Consider the following 11,051-nt stretch of genomic DNA (forward strand, 5'->3'; position numbering starts at 1 on the left):
CAGAACGGCTAGAGCAAACACCCTAAGGAAGGAGTATGAGTGGGTGTATTTCAGGAATAGCAAGGAGGCTCATGAAGCTTGAACAGAACGAGCAGGGGGCTTATAAGGTTTTCCTAAGCCACAGCAGGGTTTTGAGTAGAGAAATGCCATGATTAGACATGGCAGCTGTGCTGAGACTAGTTGGGGAGGGGGAGAGAGAAAGTAGAAATAGGGACCATTGGGGGTGATTCAGAAGAGAGATAATAGTGGCTCGGACCAGGGTAATAGTGGCAAAGGAGGGTGAGAAGTGGCCAGATTCTAAATGCATTTTGAAAGTAGAGCTAGAAATTGTGAGAGAATGAGGAGACAAAATGACTTAAGGATCTGGGCTTGAACAACTGGAAGGATGGGGTTGCTGTCATTGAGATGGGAAGGTAGTATGTGGAGCAGGCTTTTGAGAGAACAGCACAGGTTCAGTGGTGGGTGTGTTGAGTGTGAAAAGTCTTTTAGATATCAGAGTGGGGATGTTGGGTAGACGATTCGATATGTGAGTTTCCATGCAGATGTTGTCTGAAGTCATCAGTACTAGATGAGATCACTAAGAGTGAGCAGACATGGTGGAAAAGCAAATAGGGAGTAATGTCTTTGATCCTTTGTATTCCTGTGGTGCTTGTCGTAACTTCTCCTTTTTTATTTCTGATTTTATTGATTTGGCCCCTCTCTTTTTTTCCCCTGATGAGTCTGGTTAAAGGTTTATCAATTTTGTTTATATTTTCAAAGAATTGGTTTTTAGTTTTATTGCTTTCTATTATTTTAAGTCTCTATCTCATTTATTTCTGTTCTGACTTTATTATTTCTTTTCTTCTGCTAACTTTGGGTCTTGTTTGTTCTTCTTCTAGTTCCTTTAAGTGTAAGGTTAGGTTTTTATTTGATATTTTTCTTGTTTCCTGAGGAAAGCTTGTATCACCAAAAGTTTTCCTCTTAGAACTGCTTTTGCTACAGTCCATAGATTTTGGATTGTTGTGTTTTTGTTTTCATTTGTCACCAGGAATTTTTAATTCCTCTTTGATCTCTTCAGTGACCCGTTGGTTGCTTAGTAGCATGTTGTTTATCTTCCACTTGTTTGTGGTTTTTGCTATTTTTTTTTTCTTGTAGTTGATTTCTAGTCTGATAGCATTGTGGTCAGAAAACATGCTTGATATGATTTCAGTCTTCTTGAATGTACTGAGACTTGTTTTGTGGCCTAGCATCTGATCTATCCTGGAGAACAGTTTGTGTGCACTTGAAAAGAATGTACATTCTGCTGCTTTGGGGTGGAATGTCCCATATCTATTGTCCATCTTCTCTAATGTGTCATATAAGGCCAGTGTTTCCTTATTGATTTTCTGGGTGATCTGTCCATTGATGTAGGTGGGGTGTTAATATTGTGCTACTGTCAATTTCTCCCTTTATAACTGTTAATATTTGCTTTATGTATTTAGGTGCTCATATATTGGGTGCATATATATTTAAAATTGTTATATCTTCTTGGATTGATCCCTTTATCATTTTCAAAAATCCTTCTTTGTCTCTTGTTACAGTCTTTGGTTTAAAGTCTATTTTGTCTGATATAAGTATTGCTATTCCAGCTTTCTTTTCATGTCTATATTCATGGAATATCTTTTTCCAACCTCTTACTTTCAGTCTCTGTGTGTCTTTAGATCTGAAATGAGTCTCTTGTAGATAGCATATATATGGGTCTTATTTTTGTACCCATTCAGGCCTCTGTGTCTTTTGATTGGAGCATTTAGTTTACTTAAAGTAATTATTGATAGGTATGTACTTGCCATTTTGTTAATTGTTTTGTTTTTGTGGCTCTGTTTTATTCCTTTTTTCTTCCTTTGCTCTTTTGTGATATGACTGTTTTTAGTATTATGTTTAGATTCCTTTCTCTTTCGTGTGTGTATCTATTATAGATTTTTGGTTCGTGGTTACCATGCTACTTATTTTCTTAAGAAATATAGAAAAAGACAGAAGTAGAGAGAAGAAAAAGTTACCTACAGTTTCATTATTCAAAGCTAACCATGGTAAAAATTTAAATATTTCTCTTCCAGTATTGTCTAATATTTACATAAATTGTGATCAAAACGTTTATACGCATTGTGTCCTTTTTGCTCTTGACATTAACCTATTACTAAAAACTTCGCACAAATGTCTTTTTTTTTTAAACTGGATACATAAACATCCATCTTTTACTGCTATGTTAACTGTTGTGTTAATATTTGAAGGTAATGCTCACTAGCATTACAAATGGATTAGAAAGGGAAGCAAACGTTCCTCTTTTTCCTCTCTTCTTTTTTCCCCATCTCCTTCATCCGAGGGGAATGTCCCATTTTTCCTGTATTTTTTCAGTCTTTCTTTGTCTCCATCCCCATGAATCTTTCCTTTTTTCCTTCTCTCTCTTCCCTATTTCTCTTTCTCCTGTTCCTCTCTCTCTCATCCCATTCATTTCATGATAATGTATGCCTGTGATGGCATCATTGTACTCGTGTCTGCCATGCAGTAGGCACTCAAATTTGTGTTTAAGGACAGCAATGTGTCAATTTGGAATATCCCATTTAACCGGATTTTCCGCTTTATTGAAAGTTAACTCATTGTTATAATGAAATGGCACAGGGTTAGTCTCCTGCCTGGGACTTTGGAACTCTCGTTGAACCAGGGAAACTCATTTTTATCTACATTCTTTCATCTGCATTCTTACAGAGGTCAAACCCTTCACCAGCCATAAATTTCCAACCTAGAAACCTGACTAGCAGATGCAATAGCAGTGAATTTTCAATGAGGCCATAAGAATACATTTGTAGGACTTCCCTATTGGCGCAGTGGTTAAGAATCTGCCTGCCAATGCAGGGAACATGGGTTCGAGCCCTGGTCCGCAAAGATCCCACATGCCACGGAGCAACTAAGCCCATGAGCCACAACTACTAAGCCTGCAGTCTAGAGTCTGCAAGCCACAACTACTGAGCCCACATGCCACAACTACTGAAGCCTGTGTGCCTAGAGTCCATGCTCCCCAACAAAAGAAGCCACCGCAATGAGAAGCCCGTGCATCGCAACAAAGAGTAGCCCCTGCTCGCCGCAACTAGAGAAAGCCCACATGCAGCAATGAAGACCCAATGCAGCCAAAAATAAATTAATTAAAAAAATACATTTGTAAAAAATACAAAGTTAAAATTGCTTATTATGCTTTTAGCTAAGCAGCATACATGTAGAAAGCAGCATATTCTTGCCCTCAATTTTCATATAGGTATAAAATCTTGGATTCCTGGGGAGTTATTCAACATAGAATCTTGGAAATTAATTTAGAGGCCAGATCCCACAACTGTTAGTCCGGCCTTGCATTGTCCACCGGGGAGCTGTGGCATCACGAGGGAGTGAGTCCATGCTGTGACTTCTGGAGGGCAGAATTGTTAGGGGATTCCTTTTTACGTTAAGATGAAATGTGCCTCCTTGAAATCTACAGAAGGTCCTGTATGTGGAATGCATTGAGTAGGCAAGAATACGAGTAAGTGGAAACTTAAGTAACTCGGGGCTCCTGTAACTCCTAATTCTTTGTAGTCAATCCATTCATCCTATCTTCTTGAATCTGATTTTTGTGCTGTGGAGCTTCAGCTCCTATAAATTATACATCTACCCGAGAGAGGTGAAAAAGTCTTAGGGCAACTTGTGCAAAGCTATTTGTTCCTGAATATAGGAATAAATCACCATAGCATCTATGTGACTAACACCATTTATATATTTATATGGATACACAATTACTAGCAACGTCTAATCTAGAGAAGAAATTATAAAAATGATTTGCATAGCCATGTCTTATAATTTAGAGTAAATTTTTCTTTTTGTGGAAAACTTACTGTCTTCCTAAAAAATCTCTATCCTGCTTCCATTTGGCCTTGAAAAGAATATATTGACTTCTTCACGATTTAATATGTGACTTTTTCTCATGAAACTCATTGTTGGTGCCACTGGCATACAGCTATTCAAACTGACCATGTTGCTCAATTCCTTGCAATGGAATTGAATAAAAACTTGGATTAAAAGGTCAACTTTAAACTATGCATAATAGATTCACTGAGTAAAAGCTATTCCAACAAATTTCTGTACCGTTTCTCCCCATCTCATTATTCATGTAGGCATCCCTGAATTTAAAGGAGTGCAAATAAAAGAGAAGAATGTGTAGACAGACTGTTGGGGCCTAGAAAATTTTTTTCATGAATAGAGAATGAAACATAGATAGAAAAGTATTCTTCTTAAATTAATGAAGTTGATATAGTCAAGAGAGAATTGATGGACAATTAACATTTCTGATAGGACAAAAAGGTAAAACCTCTCTATTACTGTAAAAAATCTCTTATTCTATGGGGTTCATATATTTGGTCCCATGGCCATAGTATTGAAAGCCTATTTTTGAGATGATTATTTTTAATAACCGATTTTATAATCGATACTAAAATTATTGGGGTTACCCAGCAGGGAGTGTTGGGACAAAGCATGGGGATTTCTAAAAGGGCCAGGTGAGCAGAATGTCTTACTAGTACATAGAATGCTTGTTCGTGCATTCTACAAATATTTTCTGAGTTACTACTTGTGTTAATAAAAGGAACATAAAGGCAAGTTTTTTTGATAAGATAGGGGTTTTTTGATAAAAAGCTAATTCTTTTGTGGCATTAATGATTTTTTACAAGTTAACAGTGCTATTTATTTATTTATTTATTTAAACATCATTATTGGAGTATAATTGCTTTACAATGGTGTGTTAGTTTCTGCTTTATAACAAAGTGAATCAGTTATACATATACATATGTTCCCATATCTCTTCCCTCTTGCATCTCCCTCCCTCCCACCCTCCCTATCCCACCCCTCTAGGTGGTCACAAAGCACTGAGCTGATCTCCCTGTGCTATGCGGCTGCTTCCCACTAGCTATCTATTTTACATTTGGTAGTGTATATATATGTCCATGCCACTCTCTCACTTTGTCCCAGCTTACCCTTCCCCCTCCCCATATCCTCAAGTCCATTCTGTAGTAGGTCTGCGTCTTTATTCCATCTTGTCCCTAGGTTTTTCATGAACTTTTTTTCCCCCTAGATTCCATATATATGTGTTAGAATACAGTATTTGTTTTTCTCTTTCTGACTTCCTTCACTCTGTATGACAGACTCTAGGTCCATCAACCTCACTGCAAATAACTCAGTTTCGTTTCTTTTTATGGCTAATATTCCACTGTATATATGTGCCACATCTTCTTTATCCATTCATCTGTTTATGGACACTTAGGTTGCTTCCATGTCCTGGCTATTGTAAATAGAGCTGCAATGAACATTTTGGTACATGACTCGTTTTGAATTATGGTTTTCTCAGGGTATATGCCCAGTAGTTGGATTGCTGGGTCATATGGAAATTCTATTTTTAGTTTTTTTTAAGGAACCCCCCCTCCATACTGTTCTCCATAGTGGCTGTATCAATTTACATTCCCACAAACAGTGCAAGACGGTTCCCTTTTCTCCACACCCTCTCCAGCATTTATTGTTTGTTGATTTTTTGATGATGGCGATTCTGACTGATGTGAGATGATATCTCATTGTAGTTTGGATTTGCATTTCTCTAATGATTAATGTTGAGCATTCTTTCATGTGTTTGTTGGCAATCTGTATATCTTCTTTGGAGAAATGTCTGTTTACGTCTTCTGCCCATTTTTGGATTGGGTTGTTTGTTTTTTTGATACTAAGCTGCATGAGCTGCTTGTAAATTGCAGCTTTAAAGGAGATTTAATCTCCTGTAAAGGAGATTAATCCTTTGTCAGTTGCTTCATTTGCAAATATTTTCTCCCATTCTAAGGGTTGTCTTTTGGTGTTGTTTATGGTTTCCTTTGCTGTGCAAAAGCTTTTAAGTTATATTAGGTCCCATTTGTTTATTTTTGTTTTTATTTCCATTTCTCTAGGAGGTGGGTCAAAAAGGATCTTGCTGTGATTTATGTCATAGAGTGTTCTGCCTATGTTTTCCTCTAAGAGTTTGATAGTGTCTGGCCTTACATTTAGGTCTTTAATCCATTTTGAGTTTATTTTTCTGTATGGTGTCAGGGAGTGTTCTAATTTCATACTTTTACATGTAGCTGTCCAGTTTTCCCAGCACCACTTATTGAAGAGGCTGCCATTTCTCCACTGTATATTCTTGCCTCCTTTATCAAAGATAAGGTGACCATATGTACATGGGTTTATCTCTGGGCTTTCTATCCAGTTCCATTGATCTATATTTCTATTTTTGTGCCAGTACCATACTGTCTTGATTACTGTAGCTTTGTAGTATAGTCTGAAGTCAGGAAGCCTGATTCCTCCAGCTCCGTTTTTCTTTCTCAAGATTGCTTTGGCTATTCAGGGTCTTTTGCGTTTCCATACAAATTGTGAAATTTTTGTTCTAGTTCTGTGAAAAATGCCAGTGGTAGTTTGATAGGGACTGCATTGAATCTGTAGATTGCTTTGGGTAGTATAGTCATTTTCACAATGTTGATTCTTCCAATCCAAGAACATGGTATATCTCTCCATCTATTTGTATCATCTTCAATTTCTTTCATCAGTATCTTATAATTTTCTGCATACAGGTCTTTTACCTCCTTAGGTAGGTTTATTCCTAGATATTTTATTCTTTTTGCTGCAATGGTAAATGGGAGTGTTTTCTTAATTTCACTTTCAGATTGTTCATCATTAGTGTATAGGAATGCCAGAGATTTCTGTGCATTAATTTTGTATCCTGCTACTTTACCAAATTCATTGATTAGCTCTAGTAGTTTTCTGGTAGCATCTTTAGGATTCTCTATGTATAGTATCATGTCATCTGCAAACAGTGACAGGTTTACTTCTTCTTTTCCAATTTGGATTCCTTTTATTTCTCTTTCTTCTCTGATTGCTGTGGCTAAAACTTCCAAAACTATGTTGAATAATAGTGGTGAGAGTGGGAAACCTTGTCTTGTTCCTGATCTTAGTGGAAATGGTTTCAGTTTTTCACCATTGAGAACGATGTTGGCTGTGGGTTTGTCATATATGGCCTTTATTATGTTAAGGAAAGTTCCCTCTATGCTTACTTTCTGGAGGGTTATTATCATAAATGGGTGTTGAATTTTGTCAAAAGCTTTCTCTGCATCGATTGGGATGATCATATGGTTTTTCTCCTTCAATTTGTTAATATGGTGTATCACATTGATTGATTTGAAGAATCCTTGCATTTCTGGGAGAAACCCCACTTAATCATGGTGTATGATTCTTTTAATGTGCTGTTGGATTCTGTTTGCTAGTATTTGGTTGAGGATTTTTGCATCTATGTTCATCAGTGATATTGGCCTATAGTTTTCTTTCTTTGTGACATCTTTGTCTGGTTTTGGTGTCAGGGCGATGGTGGCCTTGTAGAATGAGTTTGGGAGTGTTCCTTACCCTGCTATATTTTGGATGAGTTTGAGAAGGATGGGTGTTAGCTCTTCTCTAAATGTTTGATAGAATTAGCCTGTGAAGCCATCTGGTCCTGGGCTTTTGTTTGTTGGAAGATTTTTAATCCCAGTTTCAATTTTAGTGCTTGTGATTGGTCTGTTTATATTTTCTATTTCTTCCTGGTTCAGTCTCGGAAGGTTGTGCATTTTAAGAATTTGTCCATTTTTCTCCAGGTTGTCCATTTTATTGGTATAGAGTTGCTTGTAGTAATCTCTCATGATCCTTTGTATTTCTGCAGTGTCAGTCGTTACTTCTCCTTTTTCATTTCTAATTCTATTGATTTGAGTCTTCTCCCTTTTTTCCTGATCAGTCTGGCTAATGGTTTATCAATTTTGTTTATCTTCTCAAAGAACCAGCTTTTAGTTTTATTGATCGTTGCTATCGTTTCCTTCATTTCTTTTTCATTTATTTCTGATCTGATCTTTATGATTTCTTTCCTTCTGCTAACTTCGGGGTTTTTTGGTTCTTCCTCTAATTGCTTTAGGTGTAAGGTTAGGTTGTTCATTTGAGATGTTTCTTGTTTCTTAAGGTAGGATTGTATCGCTATAGACTTCCCTCGTAGAACTGCTTTTGCTGCATCCCAAAGGTTTTGGGTCGTCATGTTTTCATTGTCATTTGTTTCTAGGTATTTTCTGATTTCCTCTTTGATTTATTCAGTGATCTCTTGGTTATTAAGTAGTGTATTGTTTAGCCTCCATATGCTTGTATTTTTTACAGATTTTTTCCTGTAATTGATATCTAGTCTCATAGCGTTGTGGTCGGAAAAGATACTTAATATGATTTCAATTTTCTTAAATTTACCAAGACTTGATTTGTGACCCAAGATATGATCTATCCTGCAGAATGTTCCATGAGCACTTGAGAAGAAAGTGTATTCTGTTTTTTTTGGATGGAATGTCCTATAAATATCAATTAAGTCCATCTTGTTTAATGTGTCATTTAAAGCTTGTGTTTCCTTATTTATTTTCATTTTGGATATCTGTCCATTAGTGAAAGTGGGGTGTTAAAGTCCCCTACTATGATTGTGTTACTACCGTCGATTTCCCCTTTTATGGCTGTTAGTATTTGCCTTATGTATCGAGGTGCTCCTATGTTGGGTGCATAAATATTTACAATTGTTATATCTTCTTTTTGGATCGATTCCTTGATCATTATGTAGCATCCTTCTTTGTCTCTTGTAATAGTCTTTATTTTAAAGTCTATTTTGTCTGATATGAGAATTGCTACTCCAGATTTCTTTCGATTTCCATTTGCATGGAATATCTTTTTCCATCCCCTCACATTCAGTCTGTATGTGTCCCTACGTGTGAAGTGGGTCTCTTGTAGACAGTATATATACGGGTCTTGTTTTTGGACCCATTCAGCCAGTCTGTGTCTTTTGGTGGGAGCATTTAATCCATTTACATTTAAGGTAATTATCGACATGTATGTTCCTATTCCCATTTTCTTAATTGCTTTGGGTTTGTTATTGTAGGTCTTTTCCTTCTCTTGTGTTTCCTGCCTAGAGAAGTTCCTTTAGCATTTGTTGTAAAGCTGGTTTGGTGGTGCTGAATTCTCTTAGCTTTTGCTTGTCTGTAAAGGTTTTAATTTCTCCATCAAATCTGAATAAGATCTTTGCTGGTTAGAGTAATCTTGGTTGTAGGTTTTTCTCCTTCATCACTTTAAATGTGTTCTGTGACTCCCTTCTGGCTTGCAGAGTTCCTGCTGAAAGATCAGCTGTTAACCTTATGGGGATTCCCTTGTGTGGTATTTGTTGTTTTTCCCTTGCTGCTTTTAATATTTGTTCTTTGTATTTAATTTTTGATAGTTTGATTAATATGTGTCTTGGCATGTTTCTCCTTGGATTTATCTTGTATGGGATTCTCTGTGCTTCCTGGACTCGATTAACTATTTCCTTTCCCATATTAGGGATGTTTTCAACTATAATCTCTTCAAATATTTTCTCAGTCCCTTTCTTTTTCTCTTCTTCTTCTGGGACCCCTATAATTCGAATGTTGGTGCGTTTAATGTTATCCCAGAGGTCTCTGAGACTGTCCTTAGTTCTTTTCATTCTTTTTTCTTTATTCTGCTCTGCAGTAGTTATTTCCACTATTTTATCTTCCTGGTTACTTATCCATTCTTCTGCCTCAGTTATTCTGCTATTGATCCCATCTAGAGTGTTTTTAATTTCATTTATTGTGTTGTTCATCATTGTTTGTTGGCTCTTTAGTTCTTCTAGGTCCTTGTTAAGTGTTTCGTGTATTTTCTCTATTCTATTTCCAAGATTTTGGATCATCTTTACTCTCATTATTCTGAATTCTTTTTCAGGTATACTGCTAATTTCCTCCTCATTTGTTAGGTCTGGTGGGTTTTATCTTGCTCCTTCATCCGCTGTGTGTTTTTATGTCTTCTCGTTTTGCTTAACTTACTGTGTTTGGGGTCTCCTTTTTGCAGGCTACAGGTTCGTAGTTCCCGTTGTTTTTGGTGTCTGCCCCCAGTGGCTAAGGTTGGTTCAGTGGGTTGTGTAGGCTTCCTGGTGGAGGGGACTAGTGCCTGTGTTCTGGTGGATGAGGCTGGATCTTGTCTTTCTGGTGGGCAGGTCCACATCTGGTGGTGTGTTTTGGGGTGTCTGTGACCTTATATTGATTTTAGGCCGCCTCTCTGCTAATGGATGGGGTTGTGTTCCTGTCTTGCTAGTTGTTTGGCATAGGGTGCCCAGCACTGTAGCTTGCTGGTCGTTGAGTGAAGCTGGGTCTTGGCATTGAGATGGAGATCTCTGGGAGATTTTTGCCATTTGATATTATGTGGATCTGGGAGGTCTCTTGTGGACCAGTGTCCTGAAGTTGGCTCTCCCCTGTCAGAGGCACAGCCCAGACGCCTGGCTGGAGCACCAAGAGCCTTTCATCCACATGGCTCAGAATAAAAGGGAGAAAAAATAAAAATAAATAAAATAAAATAAAGTTATTAAAATAAAAAATAATTATGAAGAAAAAAATTTTTTTAAGTAAAAAAAAAAAAACCAGAACGGACAGACAGAACCCTAGGACAAATTGTAAAAGCAAAGCTATACAGACAAAATCACACACAGAAGCATACGCATACACACTCACAAAAAGAGAAAAAGGGAAAAAATATGCATATATCTTTGCTCCAAAAGTCCACCTCCTCAATTTGGGATGATTCGTTGTCTATTCAGGTATTCCACAGATGCAGGGTACATCATATTGATTGTGGAGATTTCATCGGCTGTTCCTGAGGCTGCTGGGAGAGATTTCCCTTTCTCTTCTTTGTTCGCACAGCTCCCGGGGTTCAGCTTTGGATTTGGCCCCGCCTCTGCGTGTAGGTCGTCTGAGGGCGTCTGTTCTTCGCTCAGACAGGACGGGGTTAAAGGAACAGCTGATTCGGGGGCTCTGGCTCACTCAGGCCGGGGGTAGGGAGGGGCACGGATGCGGGGCGAGCCTGTGGCGGCAAAGGCCGGCGTGACGTTGTACCCGCCTGAGGTGCGCCGTGCGTTCTCCCGGGGAAGTTGTCCCTGGATCCCGGGACCCTGGCAGTGGCGGGCTGCACAGGCTCCCCGG

The sequence above is a fragment of the Monodon monoceros genome, unplaced genomic scaffold (genome assembly GCF_005190385.1).
Source record: "Monodon monoceros isolate NGI ecotype Baffin Bay Population unplaced genomic scaffold, NGI_Narwhal_1 Super_Scaffold_2, whole genome shotgun sequence".
In the NCBI taxonomy this organism is placed as follows: Eukaryota; Metazoa; Chordata; class Mammalia; order Artiodactyla; family Monodontidae; genus Monodon; species Monodon monoceros.